The sequence below is a fragment of the Lotus japonicus genome, chromosome 2 (assembly GCF_012489685.1).
Source record: "Lotus japonicus ecotype B-129 chromosome 2, LjGifu_v1.2".
NCBI classification, from domain to species: domain Eukaryota; kingdom Viridiplantae; phylum Streptophyta; class Magnoliopsida; order Fabales; family Fabaceae; genus Lotus; species Lotus japonicus.
The window spans coordinates 3,556,996-3,562,995 of NC_080042.1; positions in this window are offsets into that span (position 1 = coordinate 3,556,996).

The following is a 6,000-nucleotide window of genomic DNA, read 5'->3' on the forward strand; positions in this document are numbered from 1 at the left end:
TTGTGCCAAACGTTACCTTCCCTCTCATAATGTACATGGTAAAAGGTTTTCAATTCCCGTGAAAAACATACCGCCAGTCTACCAGCACCTTTCATAAGTTCTAAACCATATAGTTACATATTCCCTTAAGAGTGTTAGTTAATTTTTATCGTATTTTTATTGAATTTTCGGATTTTTATTTAATTCAGGGTTTTATGAGTTTTTATTGTGATTTGCTAGACTTTGGTAGTTTTTATCTATCTTTAATTAGTACATTTTTAAATTTTAGATTTGATTAAGATTTAAGTTGTTTATTTCTTGATTTTAGCTTGGATCTTTTATTTTATATTGAGAGTATTAATTAATTTTTATGGTGTCTTTATTGAATTTTAGGTCTTTATTTAATTTATGATTTTATAAGTTTTTATTGTAATTTGCTAGATTTTGAGAGTTTTTATCTATCTTTAATTAGTACCTTTTTAAATTTTAGATTTGATTAGGATTTAGGTACTTTAATTCTTGATTTTTTCTTAATTTGTCATATTTTTATTTATTGTGAATTTCAGGAAAATGGAGCTGATCTAGTGCTGAGGGACCACAGAGCTACCATGGACACGCAGAGATTTGATGGTTGCTAGGTGAATTTACAGAGTTTCTCATTAACTACGGACTAGAGCTCATAGGTTACTGCATATAAGGTTTGATGTACATTTATGGAGGGTGAAAGGATATTACTCCGGCAAATCAACCATTATTAATGTGAATGCAATCATTATTGATTTTAAAATCTTATTTTTAATTATAGAGATTTTTTTATGTATATGTAACGTGAGATTTTGTTTTATATAAAAACTATCATTGTAAAATCTTCTTTTTAACTTTAGAGATTTCTTTATGTATATGTAACGTGAGATTTTGTAAAACCCCAAGGATTTCTCTATACAGTTAACTTCTTTATTTCTCTAATAAATGAGTATCCATTTAGTAAGATAATTTGCATCTAAAGCTGCTCTGAAATCTAAAAGCTATTGCTGTTTGTATTTGGGTTTAATTTTCAGTTTATATGTTTTAATTTTAAATTACAATAATGCTACCGACGTGAGATTTTGTTTTATATAAAAGGTATCATTATATTTTTTTTAAACAATCATTATATTCTAAACTAATTGATTGATATTATGTCAAATTTCAAATAAAATCAAATGAGATACCAACCGAATGCATTCAGTTACTCCCTCCGTCCCCTATTATAAGTCACTTTTACCTATATCTCTAGGATTAAGAAAAGTGGTTAGAATTAGTTAGTTACAATAAATTTGTATCTTTTTTCCTAAACTGACCACATTTAAAAGTATACCAATTCAATGAATCTCATCTACCTCTCTCTCCATATTAATGTTCCACTATCTTGACAACCCCCTTCCACCAATAAAAAATAATTTTTGGAAGTTTTTTGAGTAGATATAAATGAAAGTGACCTCGATAATAAAGAAAAATATTGGAAAGTAGGAAAATTCTTTAATGTAGGATCACACGCTTACCACTACGCCAAAACCAATTGATGTTAGTGAGGGCGCAACGTTATTTCTTATAGCGTAGCAGACAACGCCCCGTTTCGAATGCTACCTGCAGGCAGGATGCTAGCCCACCTGAACCCAACAATCCCCCCCCCCAGCACCTGCCAGCCAAACTAGCTGCACAGCATGCCTTCCGTGGGATTCGAACACGGGACCTGGCTCTGATACCACTTGTAGGATCACGCGCTTACCACTACGCCAAAACCAATTGATGTTAGTGAGGGCGCAACGTTATTTCTTATAGCGTAGCAGACAACGCCCCGTTTCGAATGCTACCTGCAGGCAGGATGTTGGCCCACCTGAACCCAACATTTAAATGCTACAAGGGTAAACATGGAGAGTAAAAATTAATGTTGCATAGATATCGTAAAGTGACTTATATTTTGGGACAAAAAAAACTCACAAAAAGTGACTTATAATAGGGGACGGAGGGAGTATAAATGACGAGGAGAAATTTCTGTACCTAAAATTCATTTCCAAAACAAATCTATCTTGGCTAATTTGAAAATTTTAAATCTATATTGATTTATGAAATTTATAAGATTTTGTTTCTCTGATAAATGAGAATCCATTGAGTAAGATGATATGCATCTAAGTCTGCTCTGAAACCTAAAAGCGGTTGTTGTTTGTATTTGCGTATAATTTTCAATTGTATGTTTTAATTTTAAAGTACTATAATGCTATCTACGTGAGATTTTGTTTTATATAAAAAGTATCATTATACTTTTTTTATACAATCATTATATTCTAAACTAATTAATTGATATTATTTTAATAGAATAAATTTAATATAATTAACTTAAGTATTATTTTCAAAATCTAAAGAGTGTATATTTATATAAGTATATAACTATAATAATTTGATAGTAAGAAAAGTACGAGGAATACAAAATATTAATACATATGGACTATAAAATTATGACCTGAATTTATTAGTGCTAACAAATTAGAGTTACGAGATCTCACGGGGAGAAACATTTTACATGAAAATGAAAATTTGTACGAGTTAAAAAAAATAAAATTCATTTTCTATAACTTAAGTGTATTTTTAATAATTTAAAAAATAATTATATATTTATGTATTGTTATATATCTAAAACACAAAAACATTACCCTTTAGACTACCCACAATGGTGTTGAATGTGGGTAGTTGAATGTTGAAAGTGAGGTTTAATGGTGTTGAAAGTGAGAGTTGAAAGTCGGAGGGAGGAGAGAGGTGTTGAAAAGTTTCAACACTTGTGAAACCTGCAGCATGGGACACGTGGCACGGCCTGGCTGGTGACCGCCAGGCGCGTGCCACACACGCGCGGACAAGGCGCGTTATGGGCAGGGCGTGCAGCAGGCGGGTCCCAGGCGGACCGGTGGTGGGACGCGTGGCACGCGTCGGTTGGGCACCGACAGGCGCGTGCCACGCACGCGCGTGAGGAGAGAGAGACGGTCTGACTAGTGACGCGTGTCACGCGTTGATTGGTCCGGACGATTTTCTTTTATCCTAATCTTTCCAACTCAATTATTTCAATAAAAAAAAATTAAAAAAATATAAAAAAATTACCAAAATTCATGATTTTTTTTTCTCTATAAATAGAGACTTGGTTCGTTTGATTTGGACACAGAAAAAAAACCAAGTTTTCCATCATCTTATTCATCTTATTATCTTTCAACTATCCCCTTTGCTTTGAAATAGATCCCAACAACTACCATTTCAACACCCAGAATTCTTCTAACCAAATTCCCAACAATTATCAACATCCAAATCAGTTTCCCAACAACCAAATTCCCAACAATTATCAACATCCAAATCAGTTTCCCAACAACCAAATTCCCAACAATTATCAACATCCAAATCAGTTTCCCAACTACCAAAATCCCAACATTTATCAACATCCAAATCAAATTTCCAACTACCAAAATCACAACAATTATCAAGATCCAAATCAATCCAACTACCAAAATCACAACAATTTTCAAGATCCAACTCAATTTCTCAACCAACGTCCTCGTCCCCATCATGGATCTATGTTCAGATATCCATCTCCAACACCGCCGTCTAATGATGGTGCAACTGAATTTCCCGAGTTTTCAACACAAATGAATCTTGCTGGCATGACAACTGGTAATGAAACCACTCCAAATGAAGAGGATTCAACTCCTACGAGCAGGAGAAGTCACTTACCAGCATGGAACACTGATCAAAATAAGGTGTTAATTAGTGGGTGGCTTAAATATGGAACAAACAGTGTTGTCGGGAGAAACCAAAAAGGAGAAACATTTTGGGGTCAAATTGCTGAGTATTGTAACCAGCATTGCTCATTCGATCCTCCGCGGGATGGAAATGCATGCCGAAACCGTTATAATTATATGAGCAAGCAAATAAATAAATGGATTGGCGCTTATGAAGGCGCTAAGCGTATGCAACGAAGCGGTTGGTCGGAGAATGATATTTTGACCCAAGCGCAAGAATTATACGCAGATGGGAAGAAGGGTCAATTTAATTTGATGGCAGAATGGGAGGCTCTCCGCGATCAACCACGTTACTGTAGTCAATCAGGAGGAAATGTTGGCTCAGGAAGTAGTGGATCTAAGAGATCTCGCGAGAGTGATGCATGTGGCTCAAACTCTATAGGATCGATTCCCCGTCCAATGGGTAGGGATGCAGCTAAAAAAAAGGGTAAAAAGAAGAGCACAACGGTTGCCTTGGAGGCGATGGAGAAAGATTGGGCTGCATACAAAGAAGTCAAGGAGATTGAGGTTGAACAATTGAAGCAGATGGCAGCGATGCAACAAGAGACTAATAGAGTGAAGAAAATGGAATTATTTCTAAAGTTAAGTGAAGAGGAGCATATCAGTGACCACAAGAAAGAGCTGTTGAAGCGGTTGTCCCAAGAGCTCTTTGGAAATTAATTGTCTGTAGTGTTTGCTTTATTTTTTTTCAAGTGGTGTCAAGTCTGTAGCGTTTGCTTTAATAATTTGTCAGTGTTGTCGAGTCTGTAGTGTTTGCTTTAATAATTTGTCAGTGTTTTGTCAAGTCTGTACTGTTTACTTTAATAATTTGTCGGTGTTGTCAGTGGCTTTAATGTATGGGTTACCGAGTTTGAATATGCATCACTCAATTCGAATCTAGTCCTAATCCGATAATTAACTATAGTTCATATTATTTCGAATCCGTCAATGTCCACCATTCAATTTATCTATATATATGGACTCATAGATCCACCATTCAATGTATCTCTTCCCATCTCTTCCCATCTACTTCCCATCTCTTCCCATCTCTTCCCATCTCCTTCAAATTTCACAAAATATGGATCCACCAGAGTTTGATCTCGAAGCTTACATTGAAAAAAGCAAGAGAGAAGACACTTATGTACTCAACCACTTTAGGGAGCGTCGAAATCTAATATTGGATATGGAACGCGCACCTCGTGGTAGAAAAAATTTTAGTAGAGATCATGCAGGGGCAAACCAAAGGCTAATTGACGACTACTTTGCCAATGAGCCTACATACGACGATGGAATATTCCGTCGCCGGTACCGGATGCAAAAACATGTGTTCCTTCGAATCGTTGCGGACCTTTCAAGTAGTGATAACTACTTCACCCAACGAGTCGATGCAGCGAAGAAAGAAGGTATATCGCCCTTAGCAAAATGCACCGCAGCAATGCGACTGTTAGCATATGGTGTGGCAGCAGATGCAGTCGACGAGTACATCAAAATAGGAGAGACTACAGCATTGGAGTGTTTACGTAGATTCTGTAAAGGAATCATACGATTGTATGAGCAAGAGTACATGAGAGCACCAACCCAAGAGGACCTGCAAAGAATACTACAGGTTAGTGAAATGCGGGGGTTCCCAGGCATGATCGGGAGTATTGACTGCATGCACTGGGAGTGGAAAAATTGTCCTAAAGCATGGGAAGGTCAATTTGCTAGAGGGGATAAGGGAACCACCACAGTTATTCTTGAAGCAGTTGCATCTCCTGATCTTTGGATCTGGCATGCCTTTTTTGGATGTCCGGGAACCTTGAACGATATAAACGTTCTAGACCGGTCACCAGTGTTTGATGAATTGGAACAGGGAAACGCTCCACGTGTGAATTTCATCGTGAACCAACGTCCCTATAATATGGCATACTATCTAGCTGATGGTATCTACCCTTCTTATCCAACTTTCGTCAAGTCTATTAGACTTCCTCAAACTGAACCCGATAAGTGCTTTGCAAAACATCAGGAGGGATGTCGGAAGGACATCGAACGTGCATTTGGAGTGCTTCAAGCTCGTTTTAAAATCATCCGTGAACCAGCTCGCTTCTGGGACATAACTGATTTGGGTATCATCATGAGGTCATGCATCATATCACATAATATGATTGTTGAGGATGAACGAGATACTTATGCTCAACGCTGGACCGATTTTGAGCAAGCTGAGGGAAGTGGATCTAGTACACCG